Here is a 21,887-nt window from a genome sequence, read left to right on the forward strand (position 1 = left end):
CTCGTGATACTGTGAGAACTAGCGAACCTACCGCTTTGATCAGATGCTGTTCCTGTATATTTCAGCACACTGGCAATGACCGTGGCCGCATTGAAGACCCCACCGAGAGGCGTGTGTCCCCACCAAGAGACAATATGTCTAGAGGGAAACTGTATACATCTGGATGGACAATGATTAGGATTTATCTGAGCATGAAAAGGCTGCTGCCAGTGGGTAACTCAGAGGAAGTGAAGGAAAGATGGTGTAAAAGTCGGCCGACGTAACACTCTGGTTCAGGGTGGAGAATAGCAAGAACTTCCAAAGCTATGTGAGAGAAAGAGAAATAAAAAGTGAAATGAAGCAGTGTGAAGGAGTAAGTATGTACCCAATCTCATCTTTTGGTGCACATTGCCCTTGAAGAAATCAATAGAGGCTCTGGTTATAAATTGGTCGCCACAATACTGACATAGCACTTAAAAAATAAGACCCCCAACTCAACTAAGTTCATGTAGCTTATAATATTAAAGCAAGGCACTGAAAATGCCTAGATTTCAGTCCTGCAAAATTCCCTCTTAAAACAATCAAGATTATGAAATCATATATTATTTGCAGATTTAAAATTGAAGAATCCAAACAAAAATACTGATGTTTATGAGCACCTAAATACCCAACCTCAAATTTGTGGCAATTACCTTCACTTTCTTCAGTCAATAAAGAATCAAAAGTATGAATTCTTTCATTAGTCATCATTCCTCCTGATTTTGGACAAAGATAGAGAACAACTGTTAACCGCACATCTGTGGTTATAATGATCAGTGTTGGTTTAGAGTAAACCAGGTTGATTGTTGTTGTTTAGGTAAAAACAACATACGCACAAGGGGTCCCTCTTTGAAAACATCTCTTTGATCTTGGCATAATAGGAATCAGGAACATATTTCAAGATAAACAGAGATGTTCCATTCCCAACTGACAGGTGAAGCAAAGAGAACCCAGAAGCACAGGAAAGGTTTCAGCCATTCAGGTGCAAAGAGAAACGATTCAAATGTTTCCACATTCTTCTTACGCTTTACTTATTCCAACGGAGCACAAAATGCATTCCATTTGGAGGCATACTTGGAAGACATCGAAAGCATTCTGAATATATTTCTGTAGTATTTCCATATGATCCGCAACCACCCAACTCTGTCTATAATGTCAAAGAAAGAATGACTTCTTTCAACATGGATCCACCTGTGTCCCGGCTGAGGGTAAGTGTAATACTTGCCTGTTGTGCTTTGCTAAATTCAGCTTAGCAATGGGATTGGACATTCTCAGCAAGAGTTATTTGAGGAGTTAGCATAAAGCATTGGGAAAATAATTCAGAAGTGGCCACTTTGTACTCTGGAGAACTTAAGGATATACCCAAAAAATCTAATACATTCACAGAAGAGAGAAAGCATTTTATTCTCACTTTCAGTTTTTCTAATTAAATTTTTTTTTTTTATCACACCTTCTCCTTAGCACCAAGTCTCATAGGGAGACAAGAGAGTGGCTTATTATCATCTTCCCACTGCTGTGCACTTTAGGAAATGAGTTAAATTAGACTGATAACTAAATTTCTCATAAAAAAAACACAGACATCGTTAATAGTTATGAACACCATGGATTGAAAAAGAAAAAAATGTTTTTGATCAGTGACTATTGACAAAATTCAACTGAAAACTACAATGAGAATTCATTTCACTTTAAAAAGGATGGTTATATCTAAAAAAAAAAAAAAATCAGGGAATAACTAATGTTGTTGAGTTACGGGGAGTGAAAACAAAATAATGGAAAACAATATGAAATTTACTCAACAGAATAAAGATGGAGCTATCTTGGGAACTAGCTATTCTATTGCATTGCGTCTATTCAAAGGCAAGAAAATGGGATGTGAAAAAGAAACCTGAACTCCCATGCTTACAGAAGGCTAATTCAAAACAGTGACCAATATGGAAACAATCCACATATCCTTCAGCTGATGACTTAATAAAGAAAATGTACCATAAATATACAATGGAATATTATTCAGACACAAAGATAATGAAAAACAAATATTTCCAACAAAATGGATGAATGCTCAGTTCCATTACACTACATAAAATTACGAAGTAAGGCAAATAATATCTATATATGAATTGCATACATAAAAATATCAAAAATTGTTAAATCTCAATTTTTTTTTAAGATTTATTTGATTTTTATTGGAAAGGCGGATATACAGAGAGGAGAGACAGAGAGGAAAATCTTCTGTCCGATGATTCACTCCTCAGGCGGCCACAACGGCTGGAGCTGAGCTAATCCGAAGCCAGGATCCTCTTCTGGGTCTCCCACGCGGGTGCAGGGTTCCAAAGTTTTGGGCTGTCCTTGACTGCTTTCCCAGGCCACAGGCAAGGAGCTGGATGGGAAATGGGGCCGCCGGGATTAGAACCGGCACCCATATGGGATCCCAGGCGTGCAAGGTGAGGACCTTAACCACTGTGCCATCGCGCCGGGCCTGTATTTTTTTTTAATTTCCACATTTTTTCCCTTTATCTGGTGTACAGGGAGAGATAAAGGGAGAAGCCCCACCCAGCCAAGTTTTACATTTTAAACACATTTTGTAACTTTCACTGCTTTCATGTTTGTATGCTTTTAATAGCAAAAATGATGTTAGCAGAATAATATAAGAGTAGCTTATCTAAAATAAATAATAGCACCCAAACTTAAATCTTTACCATACAGTTTTCTTTTGAAATAAAGTTGCTGCTGAGCCTCTCTCAGATTCTGGAATGTATCAGGTTCGCTTAGGTTTTGGTGATGACAGAAGGACTTATGATTTACCTATTTTCTCCTGTCTTTTAATGACAGTAGAAGATGGCTTACACACTTAGGAGAGATGCCTTGTACAAACAGGATGGCTATCTGAAAACAAGGACAATTTGGCATCAAACTTCTAATAACACTTAAATCATACTTCTTGCTGAATCCACTGTGGCTATCTATATGAAGCAGTAAAAAAATGAATACTTCAAAAAAGAAATTTGGTTTTAATCCCTTCTCTGCAGTAGCTTCGATTCTGGAGATTTTACGAATGCTCTGAATACTTTTTACCTACATTTGAATATTAATCATATTTTGGAAAAGAAAAAAAATATCCTATATAGGACTGTCTCTATTTAGGTTTTAGTTTTGTCTAGAAAACCGATGGGTTTTGTTATTTTGTTATTTTGTTTGAGACCAGATGCTGTACTTTTACACAGTCGCATTGTAAGTTTAATACATGCGTGTTTAGTAGTCTTCAGTAAAGTAACCAGACAGCCATTTCTCTGCTAATACATATGAAATTCAACATAACCCAAGAAACTTTTTAGAAAAAAAAAATTGCAAGGTTTTGTGGAATAGAAATGCTTAAGGTTGGATTTCTGACTGTGAGTTTATTCACCTTGGTATCCAGGTAACGGGCACAAAAAGTTTTATTCAGTTCCACATTTTTGGATGTAGAACATGATATTGTTAAAAGTACTCTTCTGCGTCATTCATGGAAGCTTTATTTTTTGGTGTGTAGCAGATTATTGAGGGCAGCAAGGACAATGTTTGTGGCATATAGAAGCTATACTCAAAACCTCCAACACGTAAGTTATCTCACCCTATCAACTCTCCCACATCAAGGTGCTGTGTCCTTACTTAACAAAATAGAAAACGGAGGTGTAGATAGATGACGTAACAGGAAACTGAAGCAAGAACCCTCAGGCTACAAAACCTTCAGTTGGCAAGAGTTTTGCTAGTTCACCTGAACACAACCCATGTTGATTCAATCATGATTGCTAAAATCCTGTGCTGTTCCTTAAAATCTGGGTCACCCAAACAAAAAGAGTTGCCCTATCTGAGGCGTCTTTCATTTTATGTAAACAAGGGCATTATGTCTAGTTAAAGGATGCTGTGAGGAGGAAAAGGGGTAATATGTGGAAAACCTTAGTACAGTGGCCAGAAATTTTAAGCTCAGAATACAAGACCATAGTCATTGCCATAAAATGTGTTTTATGGTTATTTGGCCAGCACAGTGGCTCAACAGGATAATCCTCTGATACAATTGCCAACATCCCCTATGCACACTAAATCTTGTCACAGCTACTCTACTTTGATCCAGCTTCCTGCTTATGGACCGGGAAAGCAGCAGAAGATGGCTCAAGTTCTTGGGCCTCAGCAACTGCATGGGAGACCTGGAGGAAGCTTCTGGCTCTTGGCTTCAGATAAGTTCAGCTCCGGCCATTCATGCCATTTGGGTAGTGAATCAGCATATGGAACACCTCTCCCTCACTCTCTCTGCTTCTCTCTGTGAATCTGTCTTTCAAATAAAAATAAATGAATGTTTAAAAAATATGTTTTATGGTTAGATTACATACACAGAAACTTACTTGTGAAAGATTAAGTAGGGTTGAAGCTGGAACTCAAGTACTTTGAATATTATTTCTGATTCACTTCTCTTCCAATTTCCATGAGTCATAATAAAAAAAAATCACAAATCTGTAAATAGGAGCCTATTTATAACTTTATTTACTTACTTTGTAGTTAAATATTCATATTGTAAAAGTGGTACCTTAAAACTCTCCGTATTTCAGTGTGTGAATCAGTGATTGCGTACAACTCCATTAATTCAAATGGAGTATGGCTAATAGTCCAGGGACCCTTTTATGTGTCCAATCTGTCATAAGCAGATGCTTACAAAACCTCTTGGGTTGAGTTTTAATGCTAGTCACTTGCCGCCTTCCTTTATATGTTTAACTGACTCCATTTCAGACAAAATAACTTGTATTGTTCCATTGAAGGCCCGTAATATTTATCATGATTGGGGAAGAAGTATGCAAACTACATCTGACAGTAATGCTGAAATTTTGCTCAGTTTGAAAGCAACGATTTTAAAGGTAACACTTATTAAATCATTTTCATTCATTATTGTTGTCAGATAATAATTACATTGTTGTTTTTGGCATAACAGCTTATAGTGTGCAAAGTATTCAGATATGGATTTCATTTGTTCCAAATAACCAATTTACATGCTATATTTTTTATATCAATAGAAAACAAGATTTAAATATGTGAAATAAGTTATCAATAATAGATACAGCTAAATCTCAAATGCATGACTGGAGTTTTTCTCATCTCTTATGCTCACATTTCACTCTTTACTGTCTGTGAGTTGCATTCTTTGAATATGTGTGTTGCCAGGTCATAAAAAAGCATGTGCCTACCTGGCACAGCAGTCTAGTGGTGAAAGTCCTTGCCTTGCATGTGCTGACATCTCATATGGGAATTTGTTCTTGTCCTGGCAGCTCCACCTCCCATCCAGCTCCCTGCTTGTGGCCTGGGAAAGCACTCGAGGATGGCCCAGACTCTTGGGACCCTGCACCCAGGTGAGAGTCTAAAAAGAAGCTCCTGGCCTCTGGCTTTAGATCATCTCAGCTCTGGCCATTGTGGCCACTTGGGTAGTGAATCAGCAGATACAAGATTTTCCTCTCTCTCTCCTCTTCTCTGTATATCTGACTTTCCAATAAAAATAAATAAGTATTTTTAAATAAAAGCATGTGCTCATGCCTAGGAGGTGAAATTGTCTTCCACAGACATCATTTTACAGTCCGCAAGACAATTTGTGAAATTACTAATCTAAGGACTTAAGAATTGTTTTTGAAATTGTGCAATAAAACAAGCCCGATAGCCATTGGCTATAAAATTGCATAATATGATAAATATATTTATAATGAATTAAAAATTTAGTGCATGGATTTTCCAGGGAATGGAACACTGTTTTCTCAAATTCAGAGTGATTTAAATGTTGCCTATCTTTATCCATTGTTGACCAGACACATGAAGAATCACTGTTTCTCATCAGTAGAAAAAAGAGTTGAGTCAGTTAGTAAAGAAAGGACACTTGTTTAGCTCACAATTGTGAGCAGGCTCTAGTGCAGACCCTATGGCAAGTGGTAGGAAAATGTGTTAATGAAAGTTCACGGGCTCAAGCAGGAAGAACAGTCTCCTCTCCAAGCAGAGCAGATTCTTGGGCGGGAATCCCATCTTGAGAGTGAGCCACATGCAAGCTGTTTTTTATTCTCAGGTACCACAGAGACATGCCTGCATTATAAGGGCAGACACATTCTTGCAGGTTCGGATAGGGCCTGCAGTGCAGCTACGGGCTAGGGACACAGGCCACCCAGTGCTCTGTGCTTCTACAATGTAGTTAGGATAACTGCGATAGGCCCTAGGAGGGATGAAAATTGGTAGGTTCCTATGCACTTGATCAGCTGACTTTGGAGAATTGGTACTCCAAAAGCACCTAAAGAATGAGTCAGTTTTCTGGACTGGGTGGAATGGCGCTTTGAGCTCATTCTGAACTGTGAATTAGCTAATTCACCTTTGCATAAGAAAGTGGTGGGGCTCCAAATACATCAGCTGTGTCCAAAATCCTGTCCTTGGCTGAAAGTAGACAGTTTGGCTTTAACATCCATTTTGGTTGTCACTCCATACTCTTGCATTCTTATATCACCAAAAAAAAAAAAACAGTGTCAAGATCTCCCTGGCCCCATGCAGTGCACATTTCTTAAATTCAAGTGTAAGCCTTGACACTCCACCTGGCCCAGAAGCACTATCCAGGATCTTTGATCCAGAGATCCTGTGCATGGTCCAAGCTCCGTGTGTGTTCACAGATCTGTTCCCCAGCCTCTCCAATGAAATATGTCAGAGTTTTCACACTCTAGTTCACATGATGATCAGATCTGAGGTAGCTGTACCCAACTCAGTGCAGTCACCAGCACACAGAGTAGCCCCAGATGGCTTGTCCTGTTGGTATAAAGCCAAAGCCATGATCATACAACACACATTGGTGTCAGTCTAGGAACTCTGGATGTGGGGTGCTGCCAGAAGTCTATACATCCACCCAGCTCTTAGAGCCAACACTGACTTCACCATTACAGTGCCTGTATTGGATGTTATTTAGGAATCCAGGAGCCCACATTCACCCACAGCATCAACAAAATGTGTTCCCCACACCCGAAAAGACCATGCTTCCCACACACTATTGAGATATATCTAGATACTTTTGTAGTAGGCATGCCGATAACCAAGCTGAGCAACAGGAACAAAGATCCTCACCATGGCTGCAGTCAACTACAGTGAACAAAACCCAGAACATCTCTATGATTCAAATCTAAAATTAATAAAAATCATCTTCTAGAAGTGACAGACACAAGACATCCGCCCCCTCAAAAAAAAAAAAAAAAACATTAAAAGAAACTTACACACAAGAAATTGAAACAAGGGAGGAGGCGATATCACTCCTCCAAAGAAAAAACACACTGCATTAGTACTGGCCTGTGAAAAAGGAAGATACATAAAAATCACTGAAGAGAAATTCAAAAAAATGACTCAAAAATAAAGAGAAGCAGATAAATCTAAATCAGAAATTTGGAGTATGACATGGAGGAGAAATCCAGCAAAGAGAAAGAAACGAGCAGAACTATTAGAAATACGTATACAGTTTTATGAACATGATACTTCCCACCAAATCCTCTCTGCCTTCTTTGCTTAAACCATCCCTCCCTCTTTCATAACTTTTTATTTTCGTTTTTGCAGTGACATAGTTTCCAATATACTTTTTTTAATCAGAAACTTAAACCTCTACTACTATATAACGAATCCACCAATGGTAAGTAGAAAAGTCCTGGTCCTCAGCAGCATAGACAGCCATCAGATTGCAAAATGCTAATTTCATTCACATGGGTTGCTTTTTGTGTATATTATTTACCACAAATCAGCAAAAATACATGGTATTTGCTTTTCCGGGATTAGTTTATTTCAGTGAGTGTAATGGTTTTCATTTTGCTTTGAAAGACACAGTTTCATTCTGCTTGTGGCTGAGTATGATGGGTATCTGGGTTGATTTCATATCTTAACTATTGTGAGTTGAGTTGAGTACCTATAAACATATAGGTATCTCCAGATATTTCAGATGTTGATTTCATTTCCTTTGGGTAAACACTCAGGAGTAGAATTCCTGAATTATGTACTAGATCAATTTTTAGATTTCTGGGGGATCTCTTTCCTGTCTCCCACATGGTTATATGAATTTGTATTCCCATCAATTGTCCATCACCGCATCCACCATTCACACTGACAGCTTTTTTTTTTTAAATCACATTCTGACTGAGTTAAGCAGGAGTTGAAATATTGTGTTTCTTATGTCCTTTTCCTCATGGCTGCTAGTTTGAAGCATCTTCTCATGTATGTGCTGGCCATTTGTATTTCAGTTTTTGAAAAATAGCTACTAAAATCCTTAACCCATTTCTTTATTTTTTTTTTAATCTTTAATGTAATTTTTTATTTCTTTTATGGCCCAATGTTCATTCAGGAGAGTGCTGCTCATTCTGCACTTTGCATATTTTCTAGTTTCTTAAGTTATTAACTTATAGTATTGTTGCACTGTAATAAGAATATATACATGTTATAATTTCAACTTTTAATTAGCTGAAACTTGCTTCATGGATTGGTATATGTTCCATCTTAGAGAAAGTTTCATACATTAATGAAAAAGTATGTATATTTGTGGTACGAAATCATTTTTAAAGACATTTATTTTACTTTAAAGAATTGTAGAGTGAAAAAGAAAAAGAGATAAAGAGATAGTCTATTCTTTGGCTCACTCTACTGAGCGGGGCTGGTTTGAAACCAAGGACCATGTACTTTTCCAGGGTTTCTCATGTGGGTGCCAGGGCCCAGGGACTTTTAGCCATCCTAGACTGCTTCCCCAAGACATTAGTAGGGAGCTGGTCCAGAAGCAGAGCAACCAGGACATGAACCAGAGCATATAGGATGCTGGCATTGCAGGTGGAGGATTAACTGGCTATGTCACAATGCCAGGGTGAAACATTTTATAAATATGAATTAGAATCATTTTAGTCTCACATTATAGAGTAGTGCCACTGTTTTATTTATTTAATCTTGTCTAGCTTGTCTGTTCATTTAAGAAAGTGAGATGTCCCAATCCCCAGTCAGAATTGCAGCAGAGTCTGTGTCTCCCTCAAGATTGATTTACTCCTACATGAAATACACAAGTTCCCTAGCATTGGATGCATATGTATTTATTGTAACCATATTTGCCTGTTAATTTGATCCCTTAACCTTACTTAAAATCCTTCTTTGTCTTTTGTTTTATTTGATACTTTTTATCTTAGGGTCTATTTTATCTAACATTAGGATGAATCATTTTTTTATTTCTAGTAGTATTAAATATTTTTAAACATTTTATTTTCAGTATGTGTGTATCATTGGTGGTAAGGTGTATTTCTTACACACACCAAACAGATGGGCCATAAATGTATTAATTGGTCATGGCACAATAACCCTATTGACTAGTCTTCCCCTTGCAAAATATCAGGACCCCATACTGGTGCCTATTCGTGACCTGGCTGCTCAATTTATCATCCAGCTCCTTGTTTGTGTCCTGGGAAAGAAGAGGAGGGCTCAAAGTACAGGTGGGCTCAGCTTCTGCCTTTGCAGTCATATAGAGAGTGAATCAACAAGTAAATAAAGCTTGTAAAATATAGTTATTTATTTTATGAGAAAGGCAAATTTACAGAGAGAAACACATGCAGAAAGAAAGAAACCGCCCTCTGGTTTACTCCACAAATGACCACAAGTACCAGACCTCAGTTGATTGGAAGCCAGGAGACAGCAGTCACTCAGTTGGAACTGAAGCAGTGGGTCCATGAGCTCATATGAGATATCAACGTTGCAGGAGGAGGATTAGTCTGATGTACTCCACTTCCCACACCCAAAACGTATTGTTGTTCCTAAACGTAGAACATTGCTGTAACAACAATGAAAAAACAGTGAGCAATGTGGATTTTTTTCTCCACTAAAGTTAGTAGGATGGCAGTTCCTTGCTGTTAGGAATCTTGGTGTGAAGATGGGGATCAGAAAAAATGTGCTCCATTTTCTAGGATGAGATGGGCACCCTGTCTTTTGCTACAACTTGAAGCCAAGATGAGAAATAGTAAATTTCTCTACATCCAACACTGATAAATCAATTATTATAAAGCAAATCATAAACATCCAAAGAAAATCATAAATATCCACACATTATTATCTGATTAATTCAAGACTGCACTTTCACCCGTGGTCAGATTACAAAAATTCAAAAAGTAGATAATATAAGAAGTTCAAAAACTCCACAACAAAATAAAGAATACAGCTAAGAAGTGGGCTAAGGATATGAGCAGGAATTTTTCAAAAAATAAGATGCAGATTGTCAACAGAAAATTACAAAGATGATATGTCACTAGCTACTATGGAAATGCAAATAAAAATCACGAGACTGTATCTCATCCAAATTAGAATGCCCATCACCCGTTGTGATAAAAATTGTACTCTAGTGCACTGTTGGTGGTAATGTAATCTAATGCAATCATTCCTAGTATAAAGATTCATCAGAAATCTGGAAATATGTCTACTATAGGACCCAATCATAACACTTCTGAGAATTTACCCAAAGAAAATGAAAGCAGTGTATGAAAATTATCTGTACCTCATCTTTATGGGAGTTGGCTAATAATAGATTTGATATGAAATCAACTCCAAGGCCCACAAACTGACGACTAGATCAAACTTTATGGTGTGTGTACACAATGGAGTCTAACTCAGCCGTAGAAAGAGTGAAGGCCTGACCTGCACAAGTAAGTGTGTGTAACTGGAGACCACTATGCCTAGTGAAATATCCAAGTTCCAAAAGCACAAAGACAATATGTTTTCCCTGATTTGTAATAATGAAAATACAGAGTACAAGAAGTGAATATATATGAGCAAAATTGATACTGTGGAGATTTGATTTGTGTTTAGTTGTTTATTCATACTCTTCAAACAATGGTGTTTCTACTTACTATTTTTCTGCTTAATGTCTAATGGAGGATTAAACTTGTGATTATAAATAAAATTGAGACTATGTAATTGGAAAAAAAATCAAAGCAAAACAGTAACAGAGAGTGGAAGAGAGGGAGAGAGAGAAGGTACCATGGGAAGTATCACTGAGTTCTTAAAACTGTATAATACTAAATGACAACTATTGTTATCCGGTTGCAGTCTTCAAAAACTGGCACAAACACTTATGTTTTCACTGAGGTTTTGGGGGGTTTTTATGTGACAACAAAAACTTCTTTGAATGCAAATATATCTAATAGTTGCTGATGTGCGTTTCGATTTTTGTCATGCACTATTGATGTTCATGTATTTTTCTTATTTCTGAATGTTATGATGTGTTAGTACAGTTTTATATAACGTGTTAACTCAAAATATTTGCAATATTTTCTGAATATATTCGAATGAGCAGTGAATGAACACATTTCAGCATCTCTTAAAAAATAGAAATATTGTGCTACATTTTCAAGTGTGTTAAGGCTAACTCATTAAAATTGATTTAAGCAATAACAAAAGAAAATAAAATCCATAAAGAAACAACAGAGCTAATTTAAACTGTGCTCAAATGGATGCATTAGGATGTATTGAAGATTCCATCTCACAGAGGTAGATTATACATTCCTCATCAGTGAACGGAACATGTTTTAGAATACAAAATATCTTAGGCAATAAAGAAGCATCAAACAAAACTTTTAAAAAATCAGATCATATTATATATATATATATTTTTTTCTGAGCATAGGACCTGGAAATTAACAGCAAAAGTCTAGAAGAGACAAAATCTTGTGGCAACTGAATGATTTGCTCCTGACAAAATGTGAATTACAGAAGAAATCACATGGGATCTAAGAATAACTCCTTGGAACAAATTAAAATGAAAGCAACAGATGAAATCTTCTGAGATAAAGGAAAGGCAGTGTAAAGAAGAAAGCTTGTATCAACAAGTGCCTGTTTCAAATGTGACAAACAAATGATCTTACATATTTCAATGATCTAGAAAAACATGTACATACAGACCAAACCCAAAATCAGAAAAATGAAAGAACTAATAAATTTAGAAAAGAAAGAAATAAAACACAAATAAAAGCTTAATAAAACATCAGTGATTGAGAAGTATTGGTTTTGAAAAATAAATAAACAGGATTGCTAAGTCATTGGCTCAACTAACCGGAAAACTAGAGAAAATCCTAATTAGTAACCTTAGAAAGAATCACCTATGCAATCCAGCTATCTGACTTTTGGGAATACCCAAGGAAGTTCAAAGGAAACCAGGTAGTCATATTAATTATGTACAATCTCATATTTATCACAGTAGCAAAGATTTGGAATAAACCTAGATATCTATCAACTAATGACAGAATAAGAAATGTGATATACATATACTCTAGAATATTATGAAGCCAAAAAAAGAATAAAATGATGGCGTTTGCTCATGGCATTTGCAACAAATTGTGTAAAACTAGAGATCACTTCACCTATTGAAATAAGAGTCGAAAAGACAAATATTACACACACACACTGGCTATGATCCTTAGCCTCAGAAATGGGTGGAAATATCTTACATTTATGATTGTATTTATGGTGATTCTTTAGAAAAGTATAATAAAACTATTCAAGAGTGGTGTGTGTGTGTGTGTGTGTGTGTGTGTGTGTGTGTGTGTGTGTTTGAGAGAGAGAGAGAGAGAGACAGAGATACACGTATTTATTTCAAAGACTGTCTCACACAACTGTATTGTTGCAGAAGTCCCATAATTTGCTTCTGTACTTGGTGGTGTAATTTATTCTGAACTTGACAGCTTGGGAGCAATGATGTAAGTCCCTGTTGGCAGCTTGAATACCAAGAAACACTATTACCAATGTTCAGGTTAGAAACAAGATGCATGTCTCGGTTGAGAAAGAGAGCAATTGAGATTGAAATAAGATGGCAGAATAGGGAGAGGATAAGTTGAAATGAACAAAGAAGGAATAGCCAAGAAGAAACAGAGAGGGTGCAATCCCAAGGAAGTAGGACAGGACAGGCAGATGGCACTAGGACACCTGGAGACCTGCAGATGTAGAGAGGCAGCAGACAATGGAACACTTGTGCAAAACAGACACCCAGTGACTCTCAGATGGGAAGGGAAGATCACTGGAAGCTCAGGAGGTGAAGCTGGCCATAGCACTGCTAGTCCTGTTCATTTTTTAATCCAACATGAGCAGAAACCGAGTGACAGAGCCTTTGCTGTTGGGCGTGAGAACAGGGTGAATTTTATGGCCCAAGCCACCGTAAGTGCCACATCCACACTGGGTGTCAATTTGATTTCTGTGACAAAGCTTTTGTCACAGGCAGGGAGCTGCACATTTTCAGGATCACAGGGGTGGAGATTGTGGCAAAAGGCTGAAATTCACTGGAAGGGATGGCACAAGTGATGGCAAACGGAGAACCAGGCACTGAACAGGATGAGCAAATGGCCTGTAGAACAGTAGAAGACACAGCTGAGAAACTGGCCCCAAGGAGATTATGTTAATCAGAGTTCAAGTGACTAAGGGAAAAGAAAATATACAGACACAATGAATGAAGCTCCCGCACAAAGAAGCAAAAGACTATGTCAACGGGTCCGGTGCCATGGCATAGCAGCTAAAATCCTCGCCTTGAATGAATTGGGATTCCATATGGGCGCCGGTTCTAATCCTGGCAGCCATGCTTCCCATCCGGCTCCCTACTTGTGGCCTGGGAAAGCAGTCGAGAACGGCCCAAAGCCTTGGGACCCTGCACTCATGTGGGAGACGCGGAATAAGTTCCTGGTCCCTGGCTTCGGATTGGCACAGCACTGGTCGTTGCGGTCACTTGGGGAGTGAATCATCGGACGGAAGATCTTCCCCTCTGTCTATCCTCCTCTCTGTAGATCTGACTTTGTAATAAAAAATAGATAAATCTTTAAAAAAAAAAAACTATGTCAACATGAGACTCAACTGAAGAAGACATTGAGGAAATGCCAGATAAAGAATTAAAAGAAAAATTAGTATAAATCTCCTTAAAAACAATGAGAAACACATGTAAACATTCAAGGACTTGAAGACATACATGATACAAGAAATAACAGCTCTGAAACAGAATCAAAATGAATCATTGTAAATTAAAAACAATATAGTAAATTAAAAATGCATTAGAAAGCCTCAATAACAGAATAAGTGAGACAGAAAAAAAAATCTCAAAATTGGAAAATGCCTGTTATAATAACATTGAAAGCAGTGAAAACAAAAAAAAAAAAAAGAGAGAGAGAGAGAAAAGGAATAGAATCCAGCCAACAATAGCAGCCAAAAATTAAGGGATACCACCGAAAGGCTGAACGTGAGTTATAGAAGCTCCTGAAGGCTCTTAAACAGAAGCTGTTCAAAGTTACATTCAAGAAATAATAATTAAGCATTTCCCTAACTTGGAGAAAGAATTAGGAATCAAAATACTGGAGAGGCACAGAACTCCAAATAGAGTTGACCAAAAATAATTCTCACCGTCAACATCATAATCAGGCTCTCTGCAGTTTAATATAAAGAGAACATCCTTAAGTATGCATGTGAGAAAAGTCAGAATTGGCTGAGCTCTCAGAGCAAAAGCTACAGAGAAGGGAACAACGTGACATATTCGAGAGTCTAAAAAATTATCATTAATGATTTCATTTATGTTTGAAAATGAGATATTATATTTTCAAAGAAAGTAATAATTAAGAGACATTGCGTCTACTGCACCCGCCCTACACATGTTGCTTAAATATGAGCTACAGACAGAGCAAAAGAATGGCACCTACCAATCCCAAAGGCAAATGTACAGAACATCTCAATGAAACACCCTAAGAAATCTAAATCTACCAATGATAAAGGCATGGCTAAAATTAAAGAACCAAATCACTACCTGTTGATATTAATCCTCAATGTACATGACAAGCTCATCAATCAAATGGCATAATTAGCAAAAGGGATCCATTTATCTGCTGCCTACAGAAGAGACCTTTAACCAACAAATATATGCAAAGAGTGAAAGTGAAAGAAAGGAAAAGTACATTCCTGGCTAATGGAAAGGAAAAACAAGCTGATGTAACTCATTGTAATATCAGGTAATACAGACTTCGACATGAAAAGCATTAAAAGAGATGAAGAAGGTTACCACACAACAATCAAGGGATCCATTCAGCAAGAAGAAATCATGGTAATAAATGCATATACATCAAATGCCAAGGAAGCTAGCTACGTGAAACAAATATTAATGAATTTAAAGGGAGACATTAACTCCAATACAATAATAGTGGGGACTTTAATACCCCACTCTTACCGTCGGGGAGAGAAGTTTAGCAAGGAAACAAAACAATTCACTTAGAAAATAGAATAAATGTTGGCATCTACAAAGTACATTTTTGTCAACAGTGCATGGAATTTTCTCCAGGATTAATCACACTGTAGGCCACCAAACACACATCAGCTGATTAAAAAAAAAAAAATCCAAATCACACAGTGCACCTTCTCAGACCATCATGGAAAGAAACTGAGGTTCAACAAGTCAAAATACACCAGAAGATGTGCAATGCTTAGAAACTGAATAACATGTTGCAATGCAAACAATCATAAGAAATCACAAGAAATCGGGACCTGGTGCGGTGGCCTAGAGGTGAAACTTCACCTTAAACGGGCAGGGATCCCATATGGGTGCCAGTTCTAATCGCAGCAGTCTCGCTTCCTATCCAGCCAGCCCCATGCTTGTGGCCTGGGTACCATTCAAGGATGGCACAAAGAGTTGGGATCCTCTCCCTACGTGGGAGACCTGGAAGAAGTTTCTGGTTCCTGGCTTCAGATTGGCTTGACTCCAGCTGTTGTGGACACTTGGGGAGTGAATCATATGACAGAAGATTTTCCCCTCTGTCTCTCCTTCTCTTTGTTTATCTAACTTTGCAAAAATAATATAATAATAATAAATCGGTAATAAAAAAGAAAGAAAACTCAAAGAAAATTTTTACAAAGTTCCTTGAAATGAGTGAAGACATCTACACACTATATGAAAACTTCTGGGACACAGTCAAGTTAGTGCAAAGAGGAAAGCTGTAAAGACTTAGAAAAGTAATCAAAAGCATAAGCAGTCAAAACAAAATAAACAATTGGGACTACATCAAACTAAAAAGCCTCTGAGCATCAAAGACAACAACAAAGTGAAGAAGCGACCAACAGAATGGGATAAAATCTTTGCATACTACACATGTGATAGGGGACTAAAACCCAGGATGTACAAAGAGCTGCAGGAACTCAACAACAACAAAACAGACAATTCTGTTAAGAAATGGGCAAAGAAAATGAGCTGACATTTTTTTTTTCAAAGGAACAAATTCAAATGGCATATAGATACATGAGAAATGTTTGGGCTCCCTAGACATTAGGGAAATACAAATAAAAGCTACTTTGATGTTCCACCTAAGTCCAGTGAGATTGTCCTACATTTGGAAATCCAGTAACAGCATCTGCTGCTGTGAATGCAGGAGTAAAGTACCCTACGTCATTGTGGTGGGAGCCTAGGCGACAGAGCCACTTTGGAAGTCAGTATGAATAGTGCTAAGACAAATGAAAATAGATCTATCATACGACCCAGCAATCCCATTTCAGGGAATATATCTCAAAGAATTGAAACCCATATTCCTATATTTGTAGCAACACAATCCATAATTCCACAATAGCAAAGACATGGAAATGACCCAGCTGCATGTCTAAAGGGCAATGTGTAAAGAAACACAGTACCTCTATACCATCGAATACTACTTAGTCATTAAAAGAAATGGAATTCTACAATTTGCAACAAAAATTTCCCATCTGCAGACATTTATGCTCAATGAGATAAGCCAATCCCAAAAGGACAAATATCATATGTTTTCTCTGATATAAAGCAACTTTCATGCAAAACACAAAGTAAGCATATATATAGTAAATGCGTATATTCATATATTCTCATAGATGAACTATAAAATGGAGACTAGCAAAACAGAACTCCCAATGAATAGAATATAACACTATCTGCTCCTTGTCTTTATATGCAATGCTGTGATACACTTAAATGGAAGAATGTTGGATTTGGGACTGTTGCTGAAGGAATATACATACCACTGTGATAATATGGGGGGAAATGGTGTGAGTGCAATGGGGAAAAAGGCTGGGGAATCTCTGTGTCTATGGAATTGTACCATGAAAAGTACTAATAGAAATAATATTTAAAGAAAACCCAACAAGTGGAGAGCAAATTAGTGCTTCTTCCTCTTGTTCATCTATTCCAGTCTTGCATGGGTTGGATGATGACTATTTAAACTGATGAATTGAATATCGTTGTTGCACTTTCAGATTTAAGTACTAATGTTTTCATAACAGACACACCCAGAAAAGTTTTGCTCCCTGTTCATATATTTCTAAGCTCAAGGTGACACAAATAATTAACAATTATAGCATTACATTACTGTGTTGAATGTACTTATATATTTCATCAAAAACATGTTCAAAATAAGCAAAATGATAAATAGATTCTATTTTACAGCCTTTCTGCATGTAAAATTAACCTATGGCAAATTCACAAGTAATTCTTAGAAAGTAATTTTAACTGGACCATGCAATAGCAGAGTAGGCTAAGCCCCTGTCTACGGTACTTGAATTCCATAGGGGCACTAGTTCATGACTCAACTGCTCTACTTCAGATCCCATCTCCTTCTTATTCCCTGAGAAAGTAGTGGAAGATGGCTCAAGTCCCCAACTTGCGGGCCACATAGGACAGAGACCCAGAAGAGATCCCCAGCTGTTGGCTTCAGATTGCCCTGGTCCCAGCCGTTGTGGCCATTTCGTGCGTGAACAAGAGGGTGAAAGATCACTCTCTCTATTTCTCTCTGTCTTTATGTAGCTCTTTCTTTTAAATAAAAATCAATCTTTTAAAAAGAAGTACTTCTATCTTTATTTTACCTTTGAATTACCTTCAAGCTCCCTAATACCCATGTATTTGCTTTTATTTTTACATTCTAAATTGATCACTTTTTGTATTCTTAATTGATCATTTTCAGGAAGAAAGAAGAGACCTGTGATAACATTTTCAAAAGCTAAGTACCAGCATTCATTTCTGGCACTGCGTTCCAGGGTATGGTTGTGTAGTTGGGATTTACATGAAGTGAGAGAAATTTGTTCCCTGTTTTTTTCTGGTGTCAGCTTCGTCTGTTCATTGTAATAATAGGAAGTGAGCTTACAGAAGTATTTACTGCAATTGATGGCGATGAAAATGCTTCAGCATGTGGATTCACTAAAATTTTTAAATCACTAAAAGTGTTTCGTTAACTTTTTTTTTTTTTAATTTAGCTGGGATTCTGAGACGGATCTGTTCAGTGTAAATGAAAACACCTCTTTCTGTTAAGTTTGATAAGTTGTTTAGATGTCAGACCAATCCTCACCTCAAGGTGTGGTAGATATTTGGAAAGCTAGCAAATCATTTAAAAAGGAGTAGCAGCATGATTGACTGTTCTTTCTAATCTCAAAATTTGAATAAATAACAACTTTCATTACAAGCTCCAGAAGTGTTCCTTTCATCTTTAATGTCAATTAACGCTTACTAATACCAACAAAATAATGATTTTAAGGAAAATAGCTAAAATTGTTAGAATTATAGCTTTGTGGATATGAATAAATTATCAGTGTTTTCATCAATTATTTTTATCAAATCAATGTGGAAAGCAAGAATTGAGTGGGATACTACTATAAGAATGTAAATACTAAATTTGTCTTTTTCAGAATTCATTTCGTCCTGGAATCACCTAGAAGGTGTGTTGAAACAGATACCAAGAACCTGACACAGAACTTTGGCTTTAGCCTGTTCCATATCTAAACTCTAGAACTATCCTTTTCAGTATATTGTCGGGTGGTATAATAGTGCTCCTCAGAATACCTCCCTTTGCCAATAACCAGAATTCTGACAAGCATAGCATTAAATTAACATGAGCTAAGGAATGAAAAAGCTATGTCGAATTGTGCTAATAATAATTTTGTTGTCACAACTATGGTATGAGAGATGCATTTCTGTCCTGTTTTTACAGGTGTGCAAATTAAACCTCATGTGCACTAAATACCATTCTCAAAGCCCCTGCATGATATCATGTTATTTTATTTCTGCTGCTTTATCTGCTATGTTTAATTGCATAATTAAGTAACTAAGTTACAAAGAAAATAAACGAATTTCTGATAGTACTGGAGGTTGGGAATTTTCAGAAGCAGGCACTGGCAGATTCAGTGTTTGATGAGAGATACTGTGATTCTGAGCCAGTGTCTTCTTGTTATGTCCTCACACGGAAGATGGCGGCAAATGCTGAAAGATGCTCTTTTCACATGGCAGGGCAATGGATGGGACAGGCAGCTTCTGCATTGAGCCAGAACAACCTGGGTCTGGATTATGTCCTGGCTCTGCATTTTCAATCCGTTTTTTTTTTTTTTTAAGTTTTCAAAGTATGATTTATTTAGGAAAGAAAGAGACAGCCCCTGCCTTAGTGATAGGAGAGGGCTCTGAGGGAAGAAAAACGCTCCTGGAAAAGCCTTGGGTGACCTGCATGAAGCTATTACTCCATGGCTTAAGAATAACAGTCCATTCCTTTAGTGAGAACTAGAGATTACAGCGACTTCAAGAGCAAATTTCTATGACTTCGTTTCCATCAGAAATTGTTGTAGGGTCTATTATGAACTGAGTGTGTTTACCCCAAAAATCAGAGGTTAAAATCCTGATCCCCAATACCATTGCCTCTTAATGTCATTGAATTGGAGATAACACTTTTAAAAAAATGTTTTTAAAGATTTATTTTTATTGGAAAGTCAGATATACAGAAAGGAGGAGAGACAGTGAGAAAGATCTTCCATCCGATGATTCACTCCCCAAGTGAGCACAACGGCTGATGCTATGCCGATCCGAAGTCAGGATCCAGGAATTTTCCTCCAGGTCTCCCACGTGGGTACAGAGTCCCAAGTTTTTGGACTGTCCTTGACTGCTTTCCCAGGCCACAAGCAGGGAGCTGAATGGGAAGTGGAGCTACCGGGATTAGAACCGGCGCCCATATGGAATCCCGGCGGGTTCAAGGCGAGGACTTACCGGCTAGGCCACGGCGCCGGGCCCTGGAGATAACACTTTTGAGAATATGTTTAAAGTAAAATGAGATAATATGGTCAGCCTTAATTCATTATGATTGGCATTTTAATAAAAGAAGGACGAGCCTACACATATACACTAGAGTGGGACCCTGTGAGGGCACAGTGACAAAACACTGACCTAGAAGAAATTACTCGTAAGTATCTTTGTCTTTTTAAAAAATAGATTTATTTATTTTTATTGAAAAGACAGATTTACAGAGAGGAGAGACGGAGAAAAAAATTTTTCATCCACCGGTTCACTCCCTAAGTGGCCTCAGTGGTCAGAGCTGAGCAGATGTGAAGCCAGGAGTCAGGAGCCAGGATCCTCCTTTGTGTCTCCCCTGTGGGTACAGGATCCCAAGGCTTTGGAGCCATCCTCTACTGCTTTTCAAGGCCACAAGCAGGGAGCTGGATGGCAAGTGGGGCAGCTGGGACATGAACCAGCACTCATATGGGATCCCCATGCATAAGAGATAAATACTTATCCACTGAACTATTGTGCCTGGCCCAACATCTTGATGTTGAACTCACAGTCTCCAAAGAAGATAAGCTTCTTTTGTGAAAGCAGCAAGTTGTAATTCTTACTTTTTAATTTAAAGAAATTTACTTCAATTACTTGAAAGTTAAAGTGACAGAAAGAGAGAGTGATAAGCATTCTCCATTGACTCTGTAAATGCTTGCAACAGCTTGGGCCAGGGCTGGCCAAACACCTTCCACGTGGGAGTTAGGCTGTGTTGCTAAAATAAAGCAGGGTTAATTTATGTTGTAAATATGGAGGTCTTAGCATACACTTATCTTTTAACGAATGTTAGCATTTTTTTACTTCTCATGTGAGAAATGTTTTGTGCTATTGTTGGCAACACAGTAACTTGCCTTGGACTCTCCCTGCAGGAATGGAAGCCATGTAGACCGGCTTTGTTTTGTTCTTCTGGCTTTTGAATTAGATTTGGAGGTGAACCTAAAAGATACTATTGAGGAGGCTGAGAAAGAATTGTGCAGATGCAGTCAATTTTGTCTAATTTCTGAGATACATACACACAAAAAATTCAAAAGGAAATTTGAAATTTTAGACATAGAGGAATCTTGTTTTCTTTGGAAGAGTTCCGACAGAAAAATAACAACGGCAAGAGACTTTTTGTGCTTCTCTGTAAAGGCTTTGGACTGGACAAATCACATAAAATCATGTAGCTATATACAGGCTGATTCCTGGTTGTCAACATGCCAAATCTCAAATAGGATGAGAGGAGAGGTGACAAAGAGAACTTCAGTTTCTTTTAAAAGTAGAAAGAAATATATATTTTTTTCTGAAGACCAGTGTATATTATGAATGGTTTATTGAAAACATATTCTTGAATTTTAAATTATTTTATTTTTATAAAGGGTGCAAAATGTATTGACTTCATATAAGTAGTTTTAAGAGCCTAATGATACTTATTTTCCAATCCTTCCTTTCTCCCCCAATCTCACCTTTCTTCCTTTTTCTATTTGCCTATCTTATTTGTCCTTCAGTTTTACAATCAGATAATTTTCAATTGATTTTGTAATCTCAAACTTAAATCTCCACTACATAGAGAATACAAGTGGTATGCTAGGGTGCAGCCTGTTGATAGTTAGCACTGCTTTCCCATTTAATTAACTACACAGACAGTGTGAAAATTAATTTTCTGCACTTCCCCTTTCTCCCTCCTCCCACACCATTCAAATTAATTGAATGTGCAAAACCAGCTCTGGAGGCTCCTTATATTCCATCCATCTAGCCTCCAGTTCCGCCATTTAAGTGAACTGACAGTGCAGAAATG

Source organism: Ochotona curzoniae, unplaced genomic scaffold, assembly GCF_017591425.1.
Source record: "Ochotona curzoniae isolate NIBS_2020 unplaced genomic scaffold, NIBS_Ocur_1.0 patch404, whole genome shotgun sequence".
Classification (NCBI taxonomy): Eukaryota; Metazoa; Chordata; class Mammalia; order Lagomorpha; family Ochotonidae; genus Ochotona; species Ochotona curzoniae.